A 14,427-nucleotide genomic window follows, 5' to 3' on the forward strand; every position below is an offset into this window, starting at 1 on the left:
AATACGAAGCATGTCTTTCTGATATCAAATAATTTTCATTTTTTGAAATTCACGATATAATACAAATTTTATGACAAATTATCAAAATTTGATATTTTTCAAATTTTGATATATAACAGTCCTCGAAGTAAATTTTATAAATCTAATGATATATTCTTAAAGTGTATGTAGCTGGGAGGAAAAGCCGATGATCAATTGAAAATTTTGACCTTTTATATTGAAGATATGGATTTTTTCCCCAAAAGACCTAATTTTTGTTGGTGTTTTGGGGAAAAAAAATCCATATCTTCAATACGAAAAGTCAAAATTTTCAATTGATCGTCGGCTTTTCATCCCACCTACATACACTTTAAGTATAAATCATCAGATTTATAAATTTTACTTCGAGTACTGTTAAATATCAATTTTTAATGATTTGCCATAAAATGTGTATTACATTGCGAATTTCAAAAAATCAAAATTATTTGATATCATCAGGACATTCTTCGTATTCAGAATGCAATTCGATATGTCTGATGTGCTCTAATGTCCCACAATAAATACTGTCCAAACGTTCATACCCCTTCCCTTAAGAGTATGTAATAAAACGGAATTGCGAATTGCCGCTATTAAAGTTAAAAATATGAGATCTTTGGGCTACAAAACATGATACTCGGGTGAAACTTTGCAAAAAGTTGCAACTTTCGATTTTTTGAGTGGATCAGCATGTTTCGGGAACTTGCACCCCTTGAAAATAACCATACTCCATAAGTGCACAGTTGATTCAATTTTTACATATTACAACAATGGTTGGTTGCCTTTGAATGTTATTGGTGTCTTGCCTATTTTGGTAATTGAAAACAAAATGTAGGTCATGTATATCATCTGCCTGACCAATGAACTTGTCCTTGTTTTGAAGAAATTTGTGCTTGCTAGGAAAGAAATCTTGACAAGCATGCATAAACACAGTGATGTCAAGCAGAAAATTAATACTGCTATGAGCAAGATAAAATAATGTATTTCATTGACATAATTTTACTTAAATCTGCCAAAATGTGCCACACTGCGAAAGGACTCTGTCCAAATACATTTTGGATCCAAAATAAAGATTAGTCGGTTCAAGGTTAAGCTTCATGTTACACATACTGTACATAACAAATAACTGCCCAATCTCACACCTCTCCTATGTCCAATTGCAGAATACATTTCACTTAGGGGATACAGTGGATATCATACAATATTCTAATGAGACAAAAACTGAATTCACAATAATTATCTACCATGTTCATTTGACTATGTGATGAGCTTTATTGGTCCATACAAATTACAACCAAATCCAAAAGAGTATGCTGTACATAAAGATATATAAAACATGTACCATGTGGTGTTTTATTCACTTCAACCTTATACATGTTATAGAAGACAAATAAGACAATGAAGAGGAAGAAGGAGAAGAAGAAATGACCACCCAACAAAGGTGAGAGCAGAAGAGAAAAAGAAAACATTTTATGCAAAACTGTACTAGGATATCCAAAAAAAGCAAGCCTATGCCAAAGAATAGTATGTATTTTAAACAAAGTTCTATCATTTACATACATGTGACAAAGACTGGGATTCATTTGATGAAGTTAACATCACCCTCATAACAAAACTGCCTAAGTCATTTTTACATGTTTCTCATTTGCAATTTTGATTTTCTGAATAATAACCCCATACTTAATCAAATTACCAGCATGTATTCCACAAGTTAATGACTTTGGCAGTTTTGTTATGAGGGTGGATTATGCTTTGTTGCAAGACCAATCTCCTCTTTTCCTTCATTTCAAGTTGCACTTATAGTCAATAGTACGACACAGATGCACTTTCTGTAGAATTTTACTTTGACTAATAAATAGAACTATAGTTTATAAACCATTCATTCGATTATCCAATTAAGTAATCTATTTTTGTTGATAACAGAACAGATTGAAATAATATTATAAGAAATGCCACTGTGCTTCACATTGATGCTTTGCAACCCACTGGCTGAAGTCAAAGGAAAATCACAAAATTGGTCTTGTAAGAAGATAGCGAAAAAATGTGGTAATTACTTTAATTATATAAACATAGGATCTGTGCTTAAAAATGCAATTGCAGATACACACCACATTTTGACGTACCAATGGACACCCTGTACTGTACAAAGGTTTAGTAATCTATAATTAAAAAATGCTTAATTATCATTATTACTGGATGAGAACTACTGACTCTCACAAATTTTCAGTTGCATCACATGGCAGATCTCCATATATGATTAGCCATTACTTATTCTTGCAAAATTATATATTGCATGTTTTCATTTTACAATAGAGATTTTGTACAAAGTAGGTTATGATTTTGCTTTACCTGCACAGAACGATAGCCAAACAACCAGGCAACCATCTGGGTGATAACATATGGGTATAGACATTATTTACTGGTGTTATGCTATGTTACGATATAGGGATTTAGATCATCTTTATATTTGGCTGCCTGTAATACAATAGTCAATACAATCACATTTGCTCTTAGTTTTGGCCACCAGTGCGAGATTTTGTTGACCAGTTACATGGTTGACATGATTGTGTAGCTTCAACTTCATTTCACTTTCCTCAAAGTGATACAAAATGTTTTCTCATAAAAAACCCATTAAATAATACCACACCACAGTAAGGTAAAGTGAAATGAACCAAAGAAAGAAAGAAAATGCTATAAAAACTAAGTGAAAGGGCATGTGTATAATTCAGTGCATCATTGGATGCGTAATGATCCTGGTAAACTATACTAAATTCCGAACCCATGAACAAAATTATGGAGGAATTAAAAAGCTTGGTTTCAAGTACCCGTATTTGTTGCCAATATTTATGTCAATAGCATATATCGTCGCTTGAGTGCAAGAAGGTTGTAACTGTATTTTAGCATATTGCCGCGGGAGGAACATTTTTGTGTCTTGCATGACACTAGTATAAATAAATAAGGGAATAAACTTCAAATACTTTTACATGTAACACATAACATGCTTGCTCTGGTACTGAAAGAAATATCATATCTGCAATAGCAATTTTTCACTTTAAAAGGTTTTAAGTGGCAAATACAACTTTCTTGCACAAACTGGAAAATCGCTGCTGTATGTCACCTACGTTTTGATCTGCAAATAATTGGCTTTAGAAATAAATAATTTTGGAAATGTTATTGCAATTAATTTTAATAACAAGTTTCCCAGCAAACACAAATCGTTTTAGTAAAAACATTTAAATGTTCGGTTATATAAGAGGTATAAAATGTTTTAATAACTGTCGGAAAACATTTTGAAAACTTGATGCAAAACATTCTCTGTTTTGCATCAAGCACTGATAAAATATTTTGTCAAAATGTTTGCCAAAAATATTTTGTAATTAAACATTTTGACAACCTTTTGAAAATGTGCTTAGTGTGTTTTCATACAAAATGTTTTAATGACATTGATATGTGATGCGATCTGCTCCACTGGGGACAAACGAGGCATTTTTGACAATTGATTTAAAATAATTATTATTACTTTACACAAACATACGGCTATCATATACTGAACACAACAAAGGTCTAGCATATTTAAAATTAATGTTATGAAGTTTTGTGACATGTATTTTCATATGTATTTTCTTGTTTTTTTACTCCATATTTTTCCTTTATCTCAATTTCTAATTTGCTGCCTCTGGCCCCCATGGACCAATTGTGTCACATATGACCTGTCATTTAAATGTCGTTAAAAGTTTTGACCACAACCAAAGTGTGTTTAAAACATGTTTTATAACAGGGCCGTAGCAAGCGGGGCAGCCGGGGATGCCATGGCCGCCCCACTTTTTGAGAAATTTGTTATGTTTTTCTTTATATCTTTATTTCAATTTGGTGATATATTTGTATTTTGGCCGCCCCACATTTGTCATGGCCGCCCCACATTTTACAACCTTGCTATGGCCCTGTTTTATAACAGGTTGTGTCTGCCATTTACCTCCTTCTTGCCAATTGCACTAACACCTTTGATTAACCGTTTAGCAAGAATCTGCACTTTCGACCATTTTTGCCTCTTCTCTTCATCATAACTTGGTAATTATTTAAGCTAGACTTCATAAATAGCTTAAAATGTCATTTTCACCTAATCTTTCATAATCCATCAACTTCATCAAAAATGTCACTTACTAAACCTCTTTTACTCACATGACAATGTGTTAACTTCAAGGCAGGTTGGACCCTATGACTAACTTAGCTAATGTTTAACAAATTTGCTAAACACCAACATGTAATGCATAATTATTATATCTAAAACTTTATTGAGCTGTGCCTCTGAGAACAACATTAGCGCATGCTATTTTGTTTTATAAATAAAATCAAGTTAAATCAAATCATTTATACTTTATACAGGCACCAAATCATGTCATTTGGGTCATTTTGATCAATTTTAAAATGAATTTTAAGCCATCTTATAATGAACACACACTATTGTGTATAAAAAACCCAAAATAAATCACAACAAACAAACACCAGAATATAAATTTGAGCTGCCTTGGAAAATGTAATCAAGGAAACTAAACCTTTTCCACGATTTGTTATAAAATTTTATACTAATGACCAGCTGTTACATCAGGTAGGGCGTTGCCTTATGCCCATTCTCATCTCATCTCCTGTTGAGGCAGGAATTGTAAGGTGGGAGATCTCCTCAAGTGACCTTTGGAAAAAGGAAAAAAAAGTTCAAGTAAAACAATAATATCTATATAATACACATGATTAACAAGAAACATGTTTGTTGCAAACTTGCTAGTTAATTTCCTGTCCAGTTGTGTGACTTAATTTTAGGTTAATTCATATTTTTCCATCTATGACTCTAGTGTTTACCTGGCATTTTTTATATTGACCACACACTGTATTTGTATCGTAGTGTATACGGGGATGCAGTACCTTCAGCCGCACAAGGAAAGCGTGTTCCTATATGATACAGATTGCCTCCCCCACACACTCCACACCCCAAAAAAGACCAAACAGTCCTACAGCCAAATAAGATGCGAGTAAGAATAATTCACGCTTACATAACTTCAGTCGTGCATTAAACCAATTTAGAAGTGTGAACTTACTGTTTTAAATCTTTTAAATCATATTTCAAATTCAACAATTCTGAAAGAAAAAATATTGTTTTTCTATTTTTCACAATTTGGTGTGACAGGTAGGTAGTGAAGGCCAAGCAAACAACTTTTAGTTGCCTTCTGTGGGCTACACAAGTGTTATTGAACAATATTAAAGAGCAAATTGTCCACTGTAATTTTATTGAATATCAAAACACCAATCCATCATTATTTGACCTCAGATTATTCCAACATGATGTGGATCATTTCCAACAAGTTTCATGAAAATAGGCTACAATGTTTATTTCTATGACCTTGGATTCAAATGTGTTTACACATGACGATGATGCATGTAAACTTCCAACATGTTTCATTCCAATAACAGAGCTGCAGATTAGACCGGATTTTAGAGGATTTCCACATAAATTATGCTTAATTATTTTTTTACCCCACATATGACATAACTTGAGATAATTTGTCCACAACATTATTTGTTTTGAAAATTGTGCAAATAACCTTCATGTATTGCATACTTTCCACTCAAAACCAGGTAAACTTTGTATGCTTGAAAATTGCTCCATTCCCACCATGTTTTGCTACAAGTTGCGGGATAGATCTTCAGATAATTTGTACAGAAGGTCTGATACTCATTTAGATTATTTTTACACATTTCGCACTGAAGCTAAAGATTTCCAATTTACCTGTGTTTGGAGTGGGATATCCTTCCTTCCACCAAGTTGTAGGCCTAACGGATCTTGAGAAATAGCTGCAGATGGATGGATGGAATGACAGATGTAAAAGTGTTTACACGGTCTCACCCTGAATACAGTCCATGCAACGCACAAATGAGCCTATCATCATCTTGGGCAAGTTCTCCTGTAAGTGAGAAAGTGGGCAAAAGAAATGTTTAAGTTTTAGCAAATAGATTTCTGGCCTACTAAGAAGATTATGCATAACAAAATATTTGTCATTTCAGAGCAAGTTCAAATCGGACCACGGCTGGTGTAGAGTAACAATAGAATAGCAGATTCAGCAGTCAACCCTAAGACAAATATTAATGAAAAAATGGCCTAGGAGGTTGTTTAAAGTGCAGTGATGTATTTGCTGAAACTTTTGACTAAAACCCAATTTGAACTAACAAAATAGTATACCTTTATTTACATACATTGTCCCTACTTCCCCTCATTACGCGTTTGGTTTGATTGTGAGGTTCTGTAAGTTACTAACATGGGCATCATACTTTAACTATACAATTGAAATATGAAAGAATTATTTTTTCCAACCCTATTGAAAATTGAACTCTGGAGCAATATTTCTATCAGAATGAATGATTTTTGTTTTGGAACTAATTTTCACCCAAAATAACATACCTGCTGTGTCCATTGGAAAATGCTCTGCAGCATCAGGTCATTCCCATGGTCTTTGGCCACCTATATAAACAGATCAAAAAGAGTTGTATTACAATTATTTTGAAATGATTCATTATGGCTCTACTCTGCTAGCGAGTTATCAAACCTGTTTTCAAAACATCAGTTTGAGCTGGTTGTACACTTTAGTAAAAGGGTTATGATTTGAGGCAAGATCCGATCATTTGAGGTGGGCTGCTGGGTCTCCAATGAGCCATATATTATGCAATCGTGACTAGATGTGTCTACTGCTGCACTAATTATGAATATACATTGGCTACAAACTTGTTTGTTTTTACCAAAGTGATCCCAATCCCTATAACTTGTAACTTGATATATCTCACTGACTACATAGCTACCTACATTCCACCTAGGACAGGCCTTTGATCTGAGCTGGATATTACTCCCCTTGTCCTTCCCAGGAGAAATAGAAGAATTGGTGATGGACTGACGGTTCATATAGTGTGTCTGGCCCTACTCTCTGGAACCAGTTAATGGCTCCATTACATACTTCTCTCACAGTTGAAAATTTCAAAATAAGTCTTAAAACATATGTTTTCTAACGTATTTTGCTTTTTTTTGTATTATTTTGTTGTAATGCGCATGTTTATATTTTTTTTATATTAAGCGCTGTTGTTATGTTATGTTATGGTAAGTGCAATGGTCATAATGATGGACCAAATTGGTTCTATGCAACCATTTGGAGTTGATCTCAACCGGATCAACAGGGAATACCCTACATCATAAACACAATTGTGCTCATCTAATAATGGATACAAATATGTCAGTTTTATTTAATAACCATGTAATCCCAATCCATATAACTTTGAGGCGAGTGTAAAATGGTTGTATGTTGGACCAAATTTGTTCAATGTGACCATTTGGAGCTGATAATACCAAAATCTCTCAACCTGATAAACAGGCAATACCCTACATCATTCACACAATTGTGCTCATCTAATATTGGTTACAAATGTCAGTTTTGTTATCAAGTGATCCCAATCTCTTTACGTTGAAGTAAAGCATAATGGTCCCACTGGGACCAAATTGGTTCTATGTGACCATTTGGAGTTGATAGTACTCCTCTCAACAACCTGTTCAACAGGCAATATCCTACATCATATGCCCTACAAACAATTGATTACCTGAGTGGAAGAAGGGCCCAACTCCATCAAAACTGTTTTTGAGATATTAAGAAAAAACTTAATATTTGGAAAAGTTTTATAGACAGAATGTTTTCATCTTCAGGGACCTTTAATACATGAACATAAAATATTACATACATTCAAAATTATATATGATGTTTCCATGGCAACGGTACAGGTCTTAATACGAGCTGGAGTTGGGCCCTTCTTCCACTAATATACTTGCAAGGGCCAGTTCCATAAGCAGATGTGTTATAAATAGCTACAGAAATTAGGTAATTATCCATTAATTGCACAAGTAGAAGAATGTAATATGTTAACAAGAAAGTTTATTGTAGTGAAAAGCAGATTTCATGGATGAACAAAATTCCTCTTTAATCCAATATTTGTGGAAGAAGGGCCCAACTCCATGGAGTTGGGCCTTTCTTCCATGAAAACCATGATAAAGTTTACGTGGAAGACTATTTAGAGAGTGAATTTTGGCTCATCTTTCACACACAAGGAAGAACAGTCTGCTGGCAATAAAATGCTGGGTCTAACTCATTTTTGTAAAAAATTGGAGTTGGGCCCTTCTTCCACTCAGGTATTCAATTGTGCTCATATAATATTGGCTACAAATGTCAGTTTTGTTAACCAAGTGATCACAATCCCTTTAACTTGAAGTAAAGCATAATGGTTGCATGTTGGACCAAATTGGTTTTATGCGGCTACTTGGAGTTGATTGTACCCCGGGGATTGTACTTACTAAGCTCTTCTCATCCTGTTCAACAGGCAATATCCTACGGTACATCATACACACAATTGTGCTGATCTAATATTGGTTACAAATGTCAAGTTTTGTTCATTGGTAATGCTCTCAGGTCATTTCCATGGTCTTTGGCTACCTATATAAACAGATCAAAAAGAGTTGTATTACAATTATTTTAAAATAATTTCATTATGGCTCTATTCTGCTAGCATCATTTTGTGCTGGTTGTACAATTTAGTAAAAGTGTCAGTTATGATTTGAGGCAAGATCCGATCATTTGAGGTGGGCTGCTGGGTCTCACCAATGAGCTAGATATTGTGCAGTCTTGACTAGATGTGTTGCGCAACTTGTGCTATCTACTGCTGATGGCACTAATTATGATACAATGTACATACACAATTCTGTTTGTGAATCTAACATTGGCTATAGCTTCAATTTTGTTTTTGATCCCAATCCCTATAACTTGAGGTAAAGTATAATGGTCGCATGTGGGACCAAATTGGTTCTATGTGACCATTTAGAGTTGATAGTACTAATCTCCTCTCAACCTGTTCAACAGGCAATACCCTACATCATTCACACAATTGTGCTCATCTAATATTGGTTACAAATGTCAGTTTTGTTAACCAAGTGATCCCAATCCCTTTACGTGATGTAAAGCATAATGGTCGCACTGGGGCCAAATTGGTTCTATGTGACCATTTGGAGTTGATAGTACTCCTCTCAACCTGTTCAACAGGCAATATCCTACATCATATGCCCTATAAACAATTGTGCTCATATAATATGGCTACAAATGTCAGTTTTGATAACCAAGTGATCCCAACCCCTTTAACTTCATTGGAGTAAAATGTAATGGTCGCACGTGGGACCAAATTGGTTTTATGCGACCATTTGGAGTTGATACACTGATAGCACAAATCTCTTGTTAAGCTTTCATATACATCATACAATTGTGCTCATCTAATATTGGATACAAATGTCAGTTTTGTTTTAAAAAGCTAGTGATCCCAATCTCTTTACAATGAAGAAAACCATGATGGTGCCATGTGGGACCAAATTGGTTCTATGGGACCATTTGGAGTTCATAGTACCTATCTCCTCTCAACCTGTTTAACAGGCAATACCCTACTTCATACACACAATTATGACATCTAATATTGGCTACAAATGTCAGTTTTATTAACCAGGTGATCCCAACCCCTTTAACTTGAAGTAAAATGTAATGGTCGCCTGTGGGACCAAATTGGTTCTATGCGACCAGTCGATTGTACTTACTAATCTCTTCTCAACCTGTTCAACAGGCAATATCCTACATCATACACACAATTGTGCTGATCTAATATTGGTTACAAATGTCAAGTTTTGTTAACCAAGTGGTTGATCCCAATCCCTTTATTCATTGGTAATGCTCTCCGGTCATTTCCATGGTCTTTGGCCACCTATATATAAACAGATCAAAAAGAGTTGTATTACAATTATTTTAAAATAATTTCATTATGGCTCTACTCTGCTAGCATCATTTTGTGCTGGTTGTACAATTTAGTAAAAGTGACAGTTATGATTTGAGGCAAGATCCGATCATTTGAGGTGGGCTGCTGGGTCTCACCAATGAGCTAGATATTGTGCAGTCCTGACTAGATGTGTTGTGCAACTTGTGCTATCTACTGCTGATGTCAGTGGCACTGATTATGATATACACAATTCTGTTCGTGTATATAACATTGGCTATAACTTCAATTCTGTTTTTGATCCCAATCCCTGTAACTTGAGGTAAAGTGTAATGGTCGCATGTGGGACCAAATTGGTTCTATGCGACCATTTAGAGTTGATAGTACTAATCTACTCTCAACCTGTTCAACAGGCAATATCCTACATCATAATTGAAGAGCTTTGTTTCAAAACCCCTTACATCCATTTCAGCAATTTTGAGAAGACATCAAAAAATCATCAAAAAAATCACTGATATAAGGGGATTTCAACAAAAGCAGTTTTTGGTGGGATGCTCATCCTACCCAAGCATCCAGCCAAAAACTGCTTTTGTTGCAAACCCCCATTGGTTTTATGCGACCATTTGGAGTTGATACACTGATAGCACAAATCTCTTGTTAAGCTTTCATATACATCATACAATTGTGCTCATCTAATATTGGATACAAATGTCAGTTTTGTTTTAAAAAGCTAGTGATCCCAATCTCTTTACAATGAAGAAAACCATGATGGTGCCATGTGGGACCAAATTGGTTCTATGGGACCATTTGGAGTTCATAGTACCTATCTCCTCTCAACCTGTTTAACAGGCAATATCCTACCTCATACACACAATTATAACATCTATTGGCTACAAATGTCAGTTTTGTTAACCAAGTGATCCCAATCCCTTTATTTTGAAGTAAAGTGTAATGGACGCATGTGGGACCAAATTGGTTCTATGCGACCATTTGGAGTTGATAGTACTAATCTCTTCTCATCCTGTTCAATTGGCAAGATCCTACATCATACACACAATTATGACATCTAATATTGCTACAAATGTCAGTTTTGATCCAATCCCTTTATTTTGAAGTAAAGTGTAATGGTCGCATGTGGGACCAAATTGGTTCTATGCGACCATTTAGAGTTGATTGTACTAATCTCCTCTCAACCTGTTCAACAGGCAATACCTAAAGCCATGATTTCTCCGTGTTACAAAATTAAAAATCTAAGTTACAAATTGGACGATTTCCGTGATTTTCTGTTTTCCACTATAAAGCACTGAAAAGTTAAAACAAATATTTTTTTTAAGTGCACTTTGTCTTACTGTTTACTGTACCATGGCCAGAATTTGCATCATAGGCCTAGAATTAATGCTAGAATGGATTGTTTAAATGCTAGAATGGATTGTTTAATGGTTGATTATATACTGCTAAATATATTTTGCAAAATCAACACAAAGGTTCAAGACATTTTGCACAGTTTTCCCCTATTTTGTGGCATTTTCAAATGTCCGTGAGCAAACCCTGAATTCCATTTTACCGTATCACGGAGAAATCGTGACTTTAGCAATACCCTGCATCATACACACAATTGTGCTCATCTAATATTGGCTACAAATGTCAGTTTTGTTTAAAACCAAGTGATCCCAACCCCTTTAACTTGAAGTAAAGTGTAATGGTCGCATGTGGGACCAAATTGGTTCTATGTGACCATTTAGAGTTGATAGCAGAAATCTCCTCTCAACTCTTTCAACAAGTATATTCTACATCATACACACAATTGTGCTCATGTAATATTGGTTACAAATGTCAGAACTGTTAACCAAGTGATTCCAATCTTTTTAATTTGAAGTAAAGTGTAATGGTCACATGTGGGACCAAACTGATTCTAAGCGACCATTTGGAGTTGATTGTACTAATATCTTCTCATCCTGTGCAGCAGGCAAAACTAGTATCTTACATCATATGCCCTACACACAATTGTGTACCGTACATCAAATATTGGCTTTAAATGTCAGTTTTCTTAACCATGTGATCCCAATCCCCTTAAGTTTATAAATTTAATGGTTGCATGTGGGACCAAATTGGTTCTATGCGACCAGTTGGAGTTGATAGTACTAATCTACTCTCAACCTGAGATCATACTAATCTCTTCTCATCCTGTTCAACAGGCAATATATCCTACATGTGTACATCATAGACACAACTTCACACAAGTGATCCCAATCCCTTTAACTTGAAGTAAAGTGTATTTGGTCGCATGTGGAACCAAATCTTCTATGTGACCATTTAGAGTTGATAGTACTAATCTCTTCTCATCCTGTGGGAGTGCTCACCCAACTTAATTGGAAGTGACATGGGCGTGAAGAGACCAGTGGCATAGCCAGCCTTCTACATTGTAGTGTTTGTGTGTGTGTGTGTGGGGGGGGGGCAGGGCGTAGGCAGCTTTCTTGGTCGGGGGCAAAATAAAATTTTCGGGGCAAAAGCTAAACAAAAATTCCAGTTGAATAAGTTTGACCCGGTAATATCGGAGGGTATTATACTTGTACCGTTTTTTTAGAGAGAAGTGTTTGACCTTCACCTTCCAAATAGCATGCATGCAAAAATGTTGTGCCCCTTTTCTTTTCCTTTGCCTTCCTGATTTTCTCTCTCTATTTTTTGTCAGGGGCACTCTGCCCTAACACTGGCTACGCTAGGGGGGGGGGGTGAAACCCAAATTTTGTCCCAACTGTTAATTTTTCGTCCCAATTTTTCAAATTTTCATCTTCATTTGCCACAAGTTTCATCCTGGCATTTTAAGTCAGTTTAAGTTAAAGACACTTCTCACTCTTTGCCACCAGCCCACCTGCTTCCTAGTGGGGGGGTACTTGAATTACATTTTGACAGGGGTTCACGCTTTATTTGTACACACGTCTCAGTTACACAGTGGCTCCAGAACCGCCCCCAATAATTTTGGTGACTATGGAAAAGTACCATTGGGCCCCCCAGGTGCCATTGCCCCCCCCCCATATTGAAAAACTTCCAGAGCCTCTGCAACCTACCGTATTTCCTCGAATAGTGGCCCACTCAAATAAACGCCCCCACCACTATTTTCAACCAAGATGTTTAAAAAATGCCGAAATTTTCATGGTTTCTTGTGTAGTGGAGCTTACCAAGTTGCTCACATGGTCGATGTCGAATAGACAAAATTCAAACAGACTTTACCGGTGCATGCGACCGCAGTCATGTCCTATGCATGCTGAAAATATAATATTGCACTTGAAAATGAAAACATGGTTGTGTAAGTTTGTGGGGCTGGCATTTTCTTTGGAAGGGGGTCCCAAAAATACATAGGGGGGTCATAGAATTTTCAGACCAAAATAGGGGGGTTATAATTTTCTTTAACACCCAAAATAGGGGGGGTTATAGAATTATTAAGGGCTGGTGACTCAATCGGAATGTGCGTACAATCTATGCACATTGCACAATTTTTACGTGTTCCGCGCGCCTTCTTTACACTTACGATAAAAATTTTAATGCACACTGCACACTTTCTTCACTCTTTAATTTTGGCGCGCTCAGCGCCTTAGTTCCGGCAATGAATAATTTGTCTTGAGTCTAAAGGGGGGGGGGTCATAAAAAAAATTTCGACCCAAGATAGGGGGGGTCGTAAAATTTTTTTTGCCCGCGATAGAATCATAGGGGGGTCATAAAAAATAACTCCGGTCACCGACATATTTGGGACCCCTCCTTCCGAAGAAAATGCCAGCCCCCTACTTAGGCTACTAGCTAAGTTATGTACATGAAGGGCTGTCAACTGTCACGCATTTGCCGTGAGTGTCACACATTGGGTCACTTTCTCACGGTCTCACGCCAAGGTAGTATAATCTCACTCCTACATGTAGGTAGTAAATCTCACGCAAAATGCTGGAAAATGATTAAAATATCACGCATCGTCAAAATAATTTGTTTCAAATAATCATGGGTCAAAATGAACATTGTAGTTGATAAATCCCGGTACGGCTCTGTCTCATCACGCCAAGCAATTCCAAAAAGTTGACAGCCCTGGTACATGTAATTTTGTAAACACAGTCGACAGCCAGGCTAGTATACTACTAACCATGCTAACAGTGGATAGTTGGGGAAAATGTTCATACGCAAGCAACCGATGCCACCAAGCACTAGATATATCAGGCCCGTAGCCAGCCCTCGGAGTTAGGGGGTTCGTTTTTGCAGATTTCTGCTGACTATCATTAACTGATGAATAATGACGGAGTAATGACCGCGAAGGGAGTATCGCGCGCCATGAAACGCGCAGGGGGGGTGTCTGAGGGGGTGCCCCCTCAGAAATGGGAGAATTTTGAAAAATGAAGTCCCAATTGAAGGCATTTGGTGCACCATTTTGCATTATTATTAGAAATATATGGTTTCAATTTATTATTGCAAAGAGGCAAATTAGCACGGTTAAAACAAGAAAAAGTTGCAAATCAGGCGAAGGGGGTGTCTGAGCTTAGGGGGATGTGTCCCCTCAGAATTTGATTTATTTTGAAAAATGTAATCCCAATTAAAGGCAGTGCACCA

At 36.2% G+C, this 14,427-nt stretch overlaps 1 long non-coding RNA gene across 3 annotated transcripts; it reads right to left on the bottom strand.

Moving 5' to 3' along the window:
- Positions 1-1,263: 1,263 nt before the first annotated feature.
- On the bottom strand, positions 1,264-14,037 carry LOC140146818 (uncharacterized). 3 transcript variants are annotated; one of them, XR_011858319.1, is made up of 6 exons: positions 13,967-14,037; positions 9,671-9,834; positions 8,390-8,528; positions 6,464-6,523; positions 5,795-5,969; positions 1,264-4,702 (listed from the first exon to the last, which is right to left on the bottom strand). It is a non-coding gene; the product is annotated as an uncharacterized lncRNA (long non-coding RNA). The 3 variants fall into 3 exon arrangements; XR_011858321.1 differs by lacking the exon at positions 13,967-14,037 and adding an exon at positions 13,020-13,366; XR_011858322.1 differs by lacking the exon at positions 13,967-14,037 and adding an exon at positions 12,909-13,010.
- Positions 14,038-14,427: the final 390 nt, after the last annotated feature.

The sequence above is a fragment of the Amphiura filiformis genome, chromosome 1 (genome assembly GCF_039555335.1).
Source record: "Amphiura filiformis chromosome 1, Afil_fr2py, whole genome shotgun sequence".
Taxonomy (NCBI): Eukaryota; Metazoa; Echinodermata; class Ophiuroidea; order Amphilepidida; family Amphiuridae; genus Amphiura; species Amphiura filiformis.